This window comes from Triticum dicoccoides, chromosome 7A (assembly GCF_002162155.2).
Source record: "Triticum dicoccoides isolate Atlit2015 ecotype Zavitan chromosome 7A, WEW_v2.0, whole genome shotgun sequence".
Classification (NCBI taxonomy): domain Eukaryota; kingdom Viridiplantae; phylum Streptophyta; class Magnoliopsida; order Poales; family Poaceae; genus Triticum; species Triticum dicoccoides.
In genome coordinates, this window is record NC_041392.1 from 307,764,110 (window position 1) to 307,780,689 (window position 16,580).

Below are 16,580 nucleotides of genomic sequence, written 5' to 3' on the forward strand. Positions count from 1 at the left end.
ATCACATCTGATCATCACGTGGTGTCTTGGCACGACGAACTGTAGCAACGGTGCGTACTCAGGGAGAACACTTGTACCTTGAAATTTAGTGAGAGACCATCTTATAATGCTACCGCCATACTAAGCAAAATAGGATGCATAAAGGATAAACATCACATGCAATCAAATAAGTGATATGATATGGCCATTGATACGTCTCCTTCGTATCTATAATTTTTTATTGTTTCATGCCAATATTCTACAACTTTCATATACTTTTGGCAACTTTTTATACTATTTTTGGGACTAACATATTGATCGAGTGCCCAGTGCCAGTTCCTGTTTAATGCATGTTCTTTGCTTCGCAGAATATCCATATCAAACGGAGTCCAAACATGATAAAAACTGATGGAGATTTTTTCGGAATATGTATGATTTTTGCGAAGAAAAATCCACGCGAGACGATGCCCGAGGGGGCCACGAGGCAGGGGGCGCGCCCCTGACCCTCGTGGCCACCCCATAAGGCGGTTGATGCCCTTCTTTCGCCGCAAGAAAGCTAATATCTGGATAGATATCGTGTTAAAATTTCAGCCCAATCGGAGTTACGGATCTCCGGGAATATAAGAAACGGTGAAAGGGTAGAATCTGAGAACGCAGAACCAGAGAGAGACAGAGAGACAGCTCCAATCTCGGAGGGGCTCTCGCCCCTCCCATGCCATGGAGGCCAAGGACCAGAGGGGAAACCCTTCTCCCATCTAGGGAGGAGGTCAAGGAAGAAGAAGACGAAGGGGCCCCCTCTCCCCTTCTCTTCCGGTGGCGCCGGAACACTGCCGTGGCCATCAGCATCACCGCGATCTACACCAACACCTCCGCCATCTTCACCAACATCTCCATCACCTCCCCCCTCTATCTACCGCGGTCCACTCTCCTGCAACCCGCTGTACCCTCTACTTGAACATGGTTCTTTATGCTTCATATTATTATCCAATGACGTGTTGCCATCCTATGATGTCCGAGTAGATTTTCGTTGTCCTACCGGTGGTTGATGAATTGCTATGATTGATTTAATTTGCTTGTGGTTATGTTCTTGTCCTTTGGTGCCCATCATATGAGTGCGCGCGTGGATCACACCCTAGGGTTAGTTGTATGTTGATAGGACTATGTATTGGAGGGCAAGAGTGCCAGAAGCTTCAACCTAGCATAGAAATTGATGCATATGGGATTGAAGGGGGACCAATATATCTTAATGCTATGGTTGGGTTTTACCTTAATGAACATTAGTAATTGCGGATGCTTGCTAATTGTTCCAATCATAAGTGCAAAGAATTCCAAGTCAGGGATGACATGCTAGCAGTGGCCTCTCCCACATAATACTTGATATCGGTCTAGTAAAGTAGTCAATTGCTTAAGGGGCAATTTCGCAACTCCTACCACCACTTTTCCACACTCGCTACATTTACTTTATTGCTTCTTTACTTACAACAGCCCCTACTTTTTATTTACGTAATCTTTATTATCTTGCAAACCTATCCTACAACACCTACAAAGTACTTCTAGTTTCATACTTGTTCTAGGTAAAGCGAACATCAAGCGCGCGTAGAGTTGAATCGGTGGTCGATAGAACTTGAGGGAATATTTGTTCTACCTTTAGCTCCTCGTTGGGTTCGACACTCTTACTTATTGAAAATTGTTGCGATCCCCTATACTTGTGGATTATCATGACCTTTTTATGGCGCCGTTGCCGGGGAGCAATAGCGTGGGGTGAATATTCTCGTGTGTGCTTGTTTTCTTTATCACTAAGTAATTTTTATTTGCTGTTCTTAGTTGTTTTCTATCTTTAGCTATGTGTAGGAAACGCAAAATACCAAAAAAATTAGTTGTACCTACTAAACCAACGGTTGAAGAACCACTCAAAATCTATCACACTGCTGAAGTTTATTACTTGGATCATCTTCGATCCCTCTGTGCTCGTGCTGAAACCCCAACTAGCTTAGTTGAGGGCAAATCCTTAGATGAGCATGGTTGTTATGTGTGACACCAAATATCTGAAAAAGGGAAAATTTTACTGGGTCAAATTCATCATTTGCAATGCTATGCTTGGAATTTATGCAAAATATATGATATTACTTGTTTTTTCTGAAAACCCTAAGAAACACCTTCCCTATCAATGTGAGTTTAGTGATAATGGAATTGTATCTTCGTATGCTAAGGGTGTTTATAGTTACTATGATGTTCAACAAATTGAAGAATTTGTTGCTTTTAAGGGTGCTTATGAAATTGCTTCTTTGATTGAAACGTATGATGCTACTCTTTACAAATCTGAAAATTTTGCCATACTTAAATATTGCTATGATAATTATGCTTCTAATGCCTATGTTGACCATATATTGAGGACTACCCTGCTGTCCGAGAAGAGACTAATATTTTGCAGGAGTCTATGGAAGAAGAAATTGATGAAACTATGAGCTCATTGGATGAAAAAGATGAGGAGGAGAGCGAAGAACAAAAGGAGGAAGAGCGGATTAGCTACCCGTGCCCACCTTCTAATGATAGTAACTCTTCAACTAATACATTGTTTAATTTCCCTTCGGGCTTACCGAAGGATATGATTGCTATGATGATTGTTATGATCCCTTTGATTCTCTTGAAATATCCCTTTTTGATGATGCTTGCTATGCTTGTGGCCAAGATGCCAATATGAATTATTCTTATGGAGATGAACTTTCTATAGTTCCTTATGTCAAACATGAAATTGTTGCTATTGCATCCACGCATGATAGTCCTATTATCTTTTTGAATTCTCCCGACTACACTATATCGGAGAAGTTTGCACTTATTAAGGATTATATTGATGGGTTGCGTCTTAATATTACACATGATGATTTTGATGAATATAATATGCATCTGCTTGCTGCTCCTACTTGCAATTATTATGAGATAGGAACTATATCTCCACCTCTCTATGTTTCCAATACGGTAAAATTGCAAGAAACTGTTTATACTAGGCATTGGCCTTTACTATGTGTGCATGAATTGTTCTTTTATGACATGCCGATGCATAGGAAGAGAGTTAGACTTTGTCATTGCTTGATATATGTTGCTTTGTGCTCACTACTAAATTACAAATCATTGTTAATTAAAATTGGCTTTGATATACCTTGGGATCCGGGTGGATTCACTACTTGGGCACTATATGCCTAGCTTAATGGCTTTAAAGAAAGCGCTGCTAGGGACACAACCCGGAAGTTTTAGAGAGTCATTTATTTCTGTTGAGTGCTTTCATATAGTTTAAAAACAACAAAAATAAAGAGGGGAACCAAAACTTTTTCAAAAAGGAAAGTGAAAGTGAGAAAGACAAGCATTGTTGAAGTGGGAGAGGTCCTTGAACTTTGTTCCTGCTCACGACAACTTTGTGAATATTGATTACAGAAAATTTTCAAAAAAAAGAATTATCCACTTGTACAATTCCATTGTATTATAAAAATAATGTGCCAAGGTTTGCCTTTAGGATGTTTACATTTGCTTGATGGTCTGTACGGTGCAGGACAGAAACTTTGGCTGTAGTGCACAATTTTACATTTTTTACTGGAACGTCAAATGGTTCTGATTCTTTTTGCACTGTCTTTCTATAGAAATTTTTTATTTTTCCTAATTTTGGCAGAAGTTTTCAAGTATCATAAGTATGGTGAATGTTCAGATTGTTACAGACTGTTCTGTTTTAGACAGATTCTGTTTTTGATGCATAGTTTGCTTGTTTTGATGAAACTAACGATTTATATCAGTGGATTAAGCCATGAAAAAGTTATATTACAGTAGACACAATGCAAAAACAAAATATGAATTGGTTTGCAACATTACTTAGAGTAGTGATTTGCTTTATTATACTAACAGATCTTACCGAGTTTTTTGTTGAAGTTTTGTGTGGATGAAGTGTTCGATGATCGAGAAGGTCTCGATGTGAGAAGAAGGAAGAGAGGAAAGAGCTCAATCTTGGGGATGCCCAAGGAACACAAAGTAAATATTCAAGGATACTCAAGCGTCTAAGCTTGGGGATGCCCCGGAAGTCATCCCCTCTTTCTTCAACAAGTATCGGTATGTTTTCAGATTCGTTTTGTTCATGTGATATGTGCAATCTTGGAGCGTCTTTTGCATTTAGTTTTCATTTTTCTTTTATACACCATGCTGGTATGAGATAGTCCTTGGTTGATTTATATAATGCTCTATGCACTTCACTTATATCTTTTGAGTATGGCTTTATAGAATGCTTCATGTGCTTCACTTATATCATTTGAAGTTTGGATTGCATGTTTCTCTTTACATAGAAAACCGCCATTTGTAGAATGCTCTTTTGCTTCACTTATATTTGTTAGGGTGTGGGCATATCTTTTGTAGAAAGAATTAAACCCTCTTGCTTCACTTATATCTATTTAGAGAGATGACAGAAATTGGTCATTCACATGGTTAGTCATAAAATCCTACATAAAACTTGTAGATCACTGAATATGATATGTTTGATTCCTGGCAATAGTTTTGCGATATAAAGATGGTGATATTAGAGTCATGCTAGTGGGTAGTTGTGGATTGTAGAAATACTTGTGTTGAAGTTTGTGATTCCCGTACCATGCACGTATGGTGAACCATTATGTAACGAAGTCGGAGCATGATTTATTTATTGATTGTCTTCCTTATGAGTGGTGGTCGGGGACGAGCGTTGGTATTTTCCTACCAATCTATCCCCCTAGGAGCATGTGCGTAGTACTTTGTTTCTATGACTAATAGATTTTTGCAATAAGGATGTGAGTTCTTTATGACTAATGTTGAGTCCATGGATTATATGCACTCTCACCCTTCCACCATTGCTAGCCTCTCTAGTACCACGCAACTTTTGCCGGTACATTAAACCCACCATATACCTTCCTCAAAACAGCCACCATACCTACCTATCATGGCATTTTCATAGCCATTCCGAGATATATTGCCACGCAACTTCCATCATCATCATATACATGACTTGAGAATTTATTGTCATATTGCTTTGCATGATCGTAAGATAGCTAGCATGATTTTTTCATGGCTTGTCCATTTTTTGATGTCATTGCTATGCTAGATCATTGCACATCCCGGTACACCACCAGAGGCATTCATATAGAGTCATATATTTGTTCTAGTATCGAGTTGTAAGTAAATAAAAGTGTGATGATCATCATTATTAGAGCATTGCCCAGTGAGGAAAGGATGATGGAGACTATGATTCCCCCACAAGTCGGGATGAGACTCCAGACTTTAAAAATAAATAAAAGAGGCCAAAGAAGCCCAAATAAAAAATAAAGAGGCCAAAGAAGCCCACCAAAAAAGAAAAAAAGAAAAAAATGAGAGAAAAGAGAGAAGGGGCAATGTTACTATCCTTTTACCACACGTGTGCTTCAAAGTAGCACCATGTTCTTCATATAGAGAGTCTCCTGAGTTATCACTTTCATATACTAGTGGGAATTTTCATTATAGAACTTCGCTTGTATATTCCGATGATGGGCTTCCTCAAACGCCCGAGGTCTTCATGAGCAAGCAAGTTGGATGCACACCCACTTAGTTTCAGTTTGAGCTTTCATACACTTATAGCTCTAGTGTATCCATTGCATGGCAATCCCTACCCACTCACATTGATATCTATTGATGGGCATCTCCATAGCCCGTTGATACGCCTAGTTGATGTGAGACTATCTTCTCCTTTTTTGTCTTCTCCACAACCTCCACCATCATATTCTATTCCACCTATAGTGCTATATCCATGGCTCATGCTCATGTATTGCGTGAAAGTTGAAACAGTTTGAGAACATCAAAAGTATAAAACAATTGCTTGGCTTGTCATCGGGGTTGTGTATGATTTGAATATTTTGTGTGGTGAAGATGGAGCATAGCCAGACTATATGATTTTGTAGGCATAACTTTCTTTGGCCTTGTTATTTTGAAAAGACATGATTGCTTTATTAGTAGGCTTGAAGTATTATTGTTTTTATGTCAAATGATAGACTATTTCTTTGAATCACTCGTATCTTAATATTCATGCGATGATTAGATATGTGATCAAGATTATGCTAGGTAGCATTCCACATCAAAAATTATCTTTTTTATCATTTACCTACTCGAGGACGAGAAGGAATTAAGCTTGGGGATGCTGATATGTCTCCGTCGTATCTATAATTTTTGATTGTTCCATGCCAATATTCTACAACTTTCATATACTTTTGGCAACTTTTTATACTATTTTTGGGACTAACATATTGATCCAGTGCTCAGTGCCAGTTCCTGTTTGTTGCATGTTTTTTGTTTCGCAGAATATCCATATCAAACGGAGTCCAAATGGGATAAAAACAGACGAAGATTTTTTTGGAATATATATGATTTTTGGGAAGAAAAATCCACGCGAGACGATGCACGAGGGGGCCATGAGGCAGGGGGCGCGCCCCAGGGAGGCAGGCGCGCCCCTGACTGTCGTGGCCACCCCGTAAGGCGGTTGATGCCCTTCCTTCGCCGCAAGAAAGCTAATATCCGGATAGAGATCGTGTTAAAATTTCAGCCCAATCGGAGTTACGGATCTCTGGGAATATAAGAAACGGTGAAAGGGTAGAATCTGAGAATGCAGAACTAGAGAGAGACAGAGAGACAGATCCAATCTCGGAGGGGCTCTCGCCCCTCCATGCCATGGAGGCCAAGCACCAAAGGGGAAATCCTTCTCTCATCTAGGGAGGAGGTCAAGGAAGAAGAAGCGAAGGGCCCCCTCCCCCCTTCTCTTCCGGTGGCGCCAGAGCGCTACCGTGGCCATCATCATCATCACCGCAATCTATACCAACACCACCGCCATCTTCACCAACATCTCCATCACCTTCCCCCCTCTATCTACAGCGGTCCACTCTCTCGCAACCCGCTGTACCCTCTACTTGAACATGGTGCTTTATGCTTCATATTATTATCCAATGATGTGTTGCCATCCTATGATGTCTGAGTAGATTTTTGTTGTCCTATCGGTGGTTGATGAATTGCTATGATTGATTTAATTTGCTTGTGGTTATGTTGCTATCCTTTGGTGCCCATCATATGAGTGCGCGTGTGGATCACACCCTAGGGTTAGTTGTATGTTGATACGACTATGTATTGGAGGGCAAGAGTGCCAGAAGCTTCAACCTAGCATAGAAATTGATGCATACGGGATTGAAGGGGGACCAATATATCTTAATGCTATGGTTGGGTTTTACCTTAATGAACGTTAGTAGTTGCGGATGCTTGCTAATAGTTCCAATCATAAGTGCATAGAATTCCAAGTTAGGGATGACATGCTAGCAGTGGCATGTCCCACATAATACTTGCTATCGGTCTAGTAAAGTAGTCAATTGCTTAAGGGGCAATTTTGCAACTCCTACCATCACTTTTCCACAGTCGCTATATTTACTTTATTGCTTATTTACTTACCGCAGCCCCTACATTTTATTTACGTAATCTTTATTATCTTGCAAACATATCCAACAACACCTACAAAGTACTTCTAGTTTCATACTTGTTCTAGGTAAAGCGAACATCAAGCGTGCGTAGAGTTGTATTGGTGGTTGATTGAACTTGAGGGAATATTTGTTCCACCTTTAGCTCCTCGTTGGGTTTGACACTCTTACTTATCGAAAACTGTTGCGATCCCCTATACTTGTGGGTTATCAAGAGCCATCATCATATTGTGCCTTTTCATCTCCATCTCCAAAGCACTGTCATGATCACGATCGTCACCGGCTTGAAACCTTGATCTCCATAGAAGCATCGTTGTCGTCTCGCCGACTATTGCTTCTACGACTATCGCTACCGCTTAGTGATAAATTAAAGCAATTACTTGGCGATTGCATTTCATGTTGGGGAACGCAGTAATTTCAAAATATTTCCTACGCACATGCAAGATCATGGTGATGCATAGCAATGAGAGGGGAGAGTGTTGTCTACGTACCCTCATAGACCGTAAGCGGAAGCGTTATGAAAATGTGGTTGGTGTAGTTGTACGTCTTCATGATCGGCCGATCCTAGTACCGAAAGTACGACACCTCCGCAATCTGCACACGTTCATCTCGGTGACGACCCGCGAACTCATGATCCAGCAGAGTGTCGAGGGAGAGCTTCGTCAGCACGACGGCGTGATGACGGTGATGATGATGCTACGGAAATAGGGCTTCGCCTAAGCACCGCTACGATATGACCCAGGTGGATTATGGTGGAGGGGGGCACCGCACACGGCTGGAAATAATCAACTTGTGTGTTCTAGGGTACCTCCTGCCCCCGTATATAAAGGATCAAGGGGGAGGCCAACTGGCCTAGGGGCGTGATACATCTCCAACGTATCTATAATTTTCGATTGCTCCATGCTATATTATCTACTATTTTGGACTATATTGGGCTTTATTTTCCACTTTTATATTATTTTTGGGACTAACCTATTAACCGGAGTCCCAGCCCAGAATTGCTGTTTTTTTGCCTATTTCAGTGTTTCGGAGAAACGGAATATCAAACGGAGTCCAAATGGATTAAAATCTTCGGGAACGTGATTTTCTCACCGAACGTGATCCAGGAGACTTGGACCCTGCTCCAAGGAACAAAAGAGGAGGTCACGAGGGTGGGGGGAGCCCCCCCTCCCCCCCTAGGGTGCGCCCCCATGCCTCGTGGGCCCCTTGTTTCTCCTCCGGCATACTTCTTCCTCCTATATATACACACGTACCCCCAAACGATCATAACAGGAGCCAAAAACCTAATTCCACCGCCGCAACTTTCTGTATGCACGAGATCCTATCTTGGGGCCTGTTTTGGAGCTCCGCCGGAAGAGGGCCGTCATCACGGAGGGCTTCTACATCATCCTAGCCCCTCCGATGAAGTGTGAGTAGTTTACCTCAGACCTTCGGGTCCATAGTTAGTAGCTAGATGGCTTTTTCTCTCTCTTTGAATCTCAATACAAAGTTCTCCCCCTCTCTTGTGGAGATCTATTCGATGTAATCTTCTTTTTGCGGTGTGTTTGTTGAGACCGATGAATTGTGGGTTTATGATCAAGTCTATCTATGAATAATATTTGAATCTTCTCTGAATTCTTTTATGTATGATTGGTTATCTTTTCAAGTCTCTTCGAATTATCCGTTTGGTTTGGCCAACTAGATTGGTAGTTCTTTCCATGGGAGAAGTGCTTAGCTTTGGGTTTGATCTTGCGTGTCCTTACCCAGTGACAGAAGGGGCAGCAAGGCACGTATTGTATCGTTGCCATCGAGGATAACAAGATAGGGTTTATTTCATATTGCATGAATTTATCTCTCTACATCATGTCGTCTTGCTTAAGGCATTACTCTGTTTTTAACTTAATACTCTAGATGCATGCTGGATAGCGGTCGATGAGTGGAGTAATAGTAGTAGATGCAGAATCGTTTCGATCTACTTGTCACGGACGTGATGCCTATATACATGATCATGCCTAGATATTCTCATAACTATGCTCAATTCTGTCAATTGCTCAATAGTAATTTGTTCACCCACCGTAGAATACTTATGCTCTTGAGAGAAGCCACTAGTGAAACCTACGGCCCCCAGGTCTATTCTCATCATAGCAATCTCCATCACTTTAATCTTGCTTTGCTTTTTTACTTTGCTTTTACTTTTTACTTGGCATCTTTATACCAAAAATACCAAAAATATTATATCTATCAGATCTCACTCTCGTAAGTGACTGTGAAGGGATTGACAACCCCTAATCACGTTTGTTGAGAGTAGCTATCGCTTTGTGCAGGTATGAGGGACTTGAGCGTGGCCTCCTACTGGATTGATACCTTGGTTCTCAAAAACTGAGGGAAATACTTACGCTACTCTGCTGCATCATCCCTTCCTCTTCGGGGAAAACCAACGCAAGCTCAAGACGTAGCAAGAAGGATTTCTGGCGCCGTTGCCGGGGAGTCTACGCAAAAAGTCAACATACCAAGTACCCATCACAATCCCTATCTCTCGCATTACATTATTTGCCATTTGCCTCTCGTTTTTCTCTCCCCCAATTCACCCTTGCCGTTTTATTCGCCCTCTCTCTCTCTCTATCCTCCCTCTCTATTTGCCTCTTTGCCTCGCTTGCTTTTTGTTTGCTCGTGTGTTAGATTGCTTGTTTGTCGCGATGGCTCAAGATATTACCAAATTGTGTGAATTCACCAATACCAATAATAATGATTTCCTTAGCACTCCGATTGCTCCTCTTACTGATGCGGAATCTTGTGAAATTAACACTGCTTTGTTGAATCTTCTTATGAAAGATCAATTCGCCGGCCTTCCTAGTGAAGATGTCGCTACTCATCTGAATAGCTTCATTGATTTATGTGATATACAAAAGAAAAAAGATGTCAATAATGATGTCGTTAAATTGAAGCTATTTCCCTTTTTGCTTAGACATCATGCTAAAGCTTGGTTTTCGTCTTTGCCTACAAATAGTATTGATTCATGGAACAAGTGCAAAGATGCTTTTATCTCTAAGTATTTTCCTCCCGCTAAGATCATCTCTCTTAGAAACGATATTATGAACTTTAAACAACTTGATCATGAACATGTTGCACAAGCTTGGGAGAGAATGAAATTAATGATACGTAATTGCCCTACTCATGGTTTGAATTTGTGGATGATTATACAAAAATTTATGCCGGATTGAATTTTGCTTCTAGAAATCTTTTAGATTCGGCCGCGGGAGGCACTTTTATGGAGATCACTTTAGGAGATGCTACTAAACTCCTAGATAATATTATGGTTAATTATTCTCAATGGCATACTGAAAGATCTTCTAATAAAAAAGTGCATGCGATAGAAGAAATTAATGTGTTGAGTGGAAAGATGGATGAACTTATGAAATTATTTGCTACTAAGAGTGTTTCTTCTGATCCTAATGATACGCCTTTGTCTACTTTGATTGAGAATAACAATGAATCTATGGATGTGAATTTTGTTGGTAGGAATAATTTTGGTAACAACGCTTATAGAGGGAATTTTAATCCTAGGCCATATCCTAGTAATCCTTCTAATAATTATGGGAATTACTACAACAACTCTTATGGAAATTATAATAATATGCCCTCTGAATTTGACAATAGTGTTAAAGAATTTATGAATTCACAAAAGAATTTTAATGCTTTGCTTGAGGAGAAATTGCTTAAAGTTGATGATTTGGCTAGAAACGTTGATAGAATTTCTCTTGAGGTTGATTCTTTAAAGCTTAGATCTATTCCTCCTAAGCATGATATCAATGAGTCTCTCAAAGCCATGAGAATTTCCATTGATGAGTGCAAGGAAAGAACCGCTAGGATGTGTGCTTCCAAAGCTGCCTTTATTAAAGCGTGTTCCTCCAATTCCTATGAAAATCAAGATGAAGATCTAAAATATATTGATGTGTCCCCTATTAAATCTTTGTTTTGCAATATGAATCTTGATGAAACTGAATATGATCTTCCTTTACCTAGAAGGCGTTCTAAAAATTCGGAGTATTTAGATCTTAATGATGACATTGATGAAAGTGGGATTGAAAGAAATAAAAATCTAGATGTTGCCAAACCCACTATATTGGATTTCAAGGAATTTAATTATGAAAGTTGTTCTTTAATTGATTGTATTTCCTTGTTGCAATCCGTGCTAAATTCTCCACATGCTTATAGTCAAAATAAAGCCTTCACCGAACATATTGTTGATGCCTTGACGCAATCTTATGAAGAAAAACTTGAGTTGAAAGTTTCTATCCCTAGAAAACTCTATGATGAGTGGGAACAAACTATTAAAATTAAAATTAAAGATCATGAGTTTTATGCTTTGTGTGATTTGGGTGCTAGTGTCTCTACTATTCCCAAGACTTTGTGTGATTTGCTAGATTTCTGTAATTTTGATGATTGCTCTCTAAACTTGCATCTTGCGGATTCCACTATTAAGAAACCTATGGGAAGAATTAATGATGTTCTTATTGTTTCAAATAGGAATTATGTGCCCATAGATTTCATTGTTCTTGATATAGATTGCAATCCTTCTTGCCCTATTATTCTTGGTAGACCTTTCCTTAGAACGATTGGTGCGATTATTTATATGAAGGAAGGGAATATTAGATTTCAATTTCCATTAAAAAAGGGCATGGAACACTGTCGGTGTACTAGAATAGGGGTACCCTAGTACCCCGAACTTGTGCACGGGCAGTTGTAGCACCCCGCGGCAAAGGCTTGCCGGGCGAACGCCAAGATCCCCCAAGGTTCCCTTGGAGCCATCCAAGAACAAAGTATTGAAGCTAAGGAGACAAGACCCCGGCAAGAGGAGCTTGCCGGGAAGGCCAACCAAGGCAATCCAAGGAACTTGCCGCGACGCGCCACGCGCTCCGGCAAGGCAGCAAGGCCCCGGCAAGAGGAGCTTGCCGGGAAGACTAAACAAGGTACACCGAGGCCCGGTGAGCGACGAGCTTCTGGGCCCAGCGAAGATAATGACAGCGGCAAGGTGCTTGCCGCGGCAGGCGGCCACTCTGCGTCCACGCTCCAGCGCATCCACCAACATGTCGCTCTGGGGGCCTCTCCGGGTGCGCGTGGCGGGAGGCTGTGCAGCCAGCAGTGCGCAGTGGCATGCGAAGCTGACAAGATCACCATCGTGGCGAACGGTGGCGCCCCTAACGGTCCTTTTCTGCACTGTTCGGGCGACTCAGACGGGTATTTAATGCCCTTGTCCCCTGCCGTCATGGTTAGGTAGGGTGCACTATACAAGCAACTGTCTCAACTACCTTGCTTTTTACGTTTTTACCCTCCTCTGCGTTGCCACCTGTCGGTGACCCCTTTAGCGTATAAAAGGAGGCCCATGCGCAACATAGGGGGGGGTTCGGCTCGTAGGTTCGGACAGTCAGCTTCGATTCATTCGTAGCCCAGAGAATATCACACTCTGGCTTTGGAGAGCAAGAACACCAGATAATACAACCAGACAAGCAGCAGTAGGAGTGTTATCTCTCCGGAGAGCTCCGAAGCTGGGTAAACTGCTCGTGTGCCTCGCCTCGATCTGCTCTTCGTGCGACCTCCGCCCCCTGCCGAACCGAAAGGGGCCCGGTCCGCCGGCCCCATAGGTGTTCGTGGATCAGTTTCCCCGACATCTTTGGCGCGCCAGGTAGGGGGCGTCGAGATTGCGTGAACCTGATCCGGCGTTCACACGAGCTAGATCCTTATTCCCTTCATCAACATGCCACCGAAGAAGAAGACTTCGGTGGCAGCCACTCCATCCACGTCACTTCCGCCACCGTTGGAGCAAACGAGTGGTGGGATGGACGCCAGCGGAAGAAAGGACGTCGACAAGGAAGCCCATGATGCCGCCAGGTCCAAGAACAAGGCTGCACAAACCTCGGCGACTGTACATGTTCCACGCCACTCTCAGGAGGCGCAAGATCAACAGCGTCATGGCACTAGTAATGTCATACACATGATAGCCCAAGACCAAGCTGGTGGATCTCGGAGCGCTCAAGACCAGCATGCGCGCCAGCGTGCTGGCACGAGCGGGGCACGGTCGCCTGGACGGGATACTGCTCCTTCTAACATAGTTAGAAGTTCGAGCACGTCCCGCTCCTCGCGCCGTCCACCACTGCGACCCACCACTCCAGCAGAAGCTTTGGCGCGAGCTCAACTTCTCCTAGATTACCCTCCGACGTCAGACAAGATCGACGAATGGAGAGCCACCATTCAGAGTCTCATCGGCTACGCCAACAGCGACACTCCACGGTGGCCGAGCGCGTCGCCGCCACGGCAGGACCGCCGGACACGAGCCGGTGGCGACAAAACGGGCGGAGGTGCAACTACCATGCAATCACCGCCCCGAAGGCCAAGATCGCCGACTCGCCGGATCCACCTCGACAGCGACTCCACTGCATCGTCGGATCCACGAGCTCGTCGCGATCAGCGCCAAGTTCTTCATGATCGACAACAAGAAGACGCTCGAACCCGCATCGAGCGCCGAAGAGAAGCGCGACGTCAATCCGACAAGCGCGCTGGGCCCTCTGTTGACATGCATGCACCAGGGGAACCAGGCGATCTGCCGTACGCGGTAGGTTGTCCTGCGTTCACTCGTGAGCTGCGGCAAGTCCAGTGGCCCAGTACAAAAAACTTCAAGCCAGACGTACCGGAGAAGTACGACGGCAAGACGCATCCATCAGAGTTCCTCAGCATTTACACTATTGCGGTGCAAGCTGCCGGGGGACGAGATGACAAGATCCTTGCCAACTACTTCCCGCTGGTGCTCAAGCCCAATGTCAGATCCTGGCTCATGCACTTGCCGGACAACTCCATATCCTCTTGGGCTGATCTGTGCCATCAGTTTGTCGGTGCCTTTACCGGCGGACACAAGCCTCATGGCCAGGAGAGTGATCTTCATTTGCTCGCCCAGAAGGAAGGAGAGCCCCTGCGCAAGTACATTCAGAGATTCAGTAGCGTGCAGCACAACATCCCAGACGTCCACCCTGCCGCGGTGATCAGCGCGTTCCATCAGAACGTGCGGAACCGCAGGATGTGGGAGGAAATGGCGATGTGCAAGATCAGGGACGTCAGTGAGTTATATGCACTGGCCGACAAGTGTGCGCGTGCTGAGGAAGGGAGGAGACTCCCCAGAGAAAATATAGGAGCGGGAGGATCTGACAGCGAAGATGCTGCCCCGACAAGAAGAAACCGGCGGCGGAACAACAGAAGGAGGAAAGGCGAAGAAGTGCTAGTTGTTGAGCGGTCCGGCAACAGTGGCGGTACCAAGGAAGCCAAAACTGGTGACTCCGGCAAGGAGGTTGCCGCGGAGGTGGCGGTCGCCGACAAGCAGGACGGCACCAACAAGCAGTATTGCAAGATTCACCGCACCAAGGGCCATGATCTTCAGAACTGTAAGAGAGTCAAGCAGCTTGTTGAGCAACAGAAAGCTGAATATGAGCGGCGCGACAAAGAGAAGGCCCAGGAAGGAGCTGGTGGATCCGGCAAGAAACGTCCCGGCCGAGAAGGACGCCGCGGCAAGGCCAAGCAGCGGCAAGGAGACAGACCTCCTCGTGGCCGCGACAAGGATGAAGATGACGGCGACGATGAAGATATGGATGATGAGGAGACTGATGAGCAGGAGTTCCAGAAAGCCACAGAGGTCCTGTGCGTTGACGGTGGTGCTTCTCTACATGCCTCACACCGCCAGCTCAAGCAGTGGGTGCGGGAAGTTAATGCAGCAGAACCACCCATAGAGTCACGCAAGCCTCTGAAGTGGTCTAGCACGCCTATCATCTTTGATATTGAGGACCACCCTGATCGCATAACTGCGGTCGGGTGCTTGCCGATGTTGGTTTCACCAACAATCCGCAACCTCAAGGTCACTAAGATGCTAGTTCATGGCGGGGCAGGCTTGAACCTGATCTCCTCCGCGGTGCTCCAGAAGCTCCAGATCCCCGACAGCAAGCTCGAAGAGACCGGCACATTTCAAGGAATCAACCCAGGAAGGAGGAAGCCAAAGGGAAAGATCACGTTGCCGGTAACATTTGGCAGTGAGTTGAACTTCAGGACTGAGAAGGTCACATTTGACGTTGCCGACATTCCATTACCTTATAATGGAATCCTTGGCCGTCCGACACTCGCCAAGTTCATGGCAGCCTCTCACTATGCGTACAACATACTGAAAATGCCAGGCCCAATAAGTGTCATCTCTGTCCCTGGCGACAAGAAGGATGCTCTTATCTGTGCCGACAGGATCTACCGGGAAGCAGCAGCTGCAGCAGAATGGAGGACACTTGCCGCTGAAGCTCCCAGGGGGAAGAAGAAGACCAAGTCTGGCAAGAGCTCTGATGCCTACTCCGGCAAGCGCACCTCTTCGGAGTGCTGCGCTACCATCAAGGACGCACCATCGAGCTCCACCGGCAAGTGTAAGAAAGCAATGGCAGCTCCACCTGAGATCAAAAAGGTGTCCGCCAAGGAGGATGGCACTGGTGGTACCTTCACCATCAGCGCCACTGTTGACCCCAAATAGGAAAGCACGCTCGTTGCTTTCCTGCGGGCGAATGTCGACGTGTTTGCGTGGCAACCGTCTGATATCCCCGATGTTCCCAGGAAAGTAATTGAGCACCACCTTGCTGTTTGTCCTCATGCGCGGCCCGTCAAGCAGAGAGTCAGGAAGCAAGCAGTAGAGCGCCAAGAATTCATTGCAGAAGAAATCAAAAAGTTGGAAGCAGCAGGCCTTGTCAGAGGAGTACTCCATCCCACGTGGTTAGCCAATCCTGTTGTTGTGCGCAAGGCTAACGGGAAATGGAGACTTTGTATTGACTTCACTGATGTTAATAAAGCTTGTCCCAAAGACCCATTTCCCTTTCCGCGTATTGACCAGATTGTTGACTCCACAGCCGGTTGTGATTTGCTTTCATTTCTTGATGCATACTCAGGATACCATCAGATCTTCATGGCAGAAGAAGATGAAGAGAAAACCGCATTTATCACCCCGTGTGGCACGTACTGCTTCGTACGGATGCCTTTCAGTTTGAAGAATGCTGGTTCAACATTTGCAAGGGTAGTCCACCATGCTTTTGAGCCACAAATACACAGAAATGTGGAAGCTTA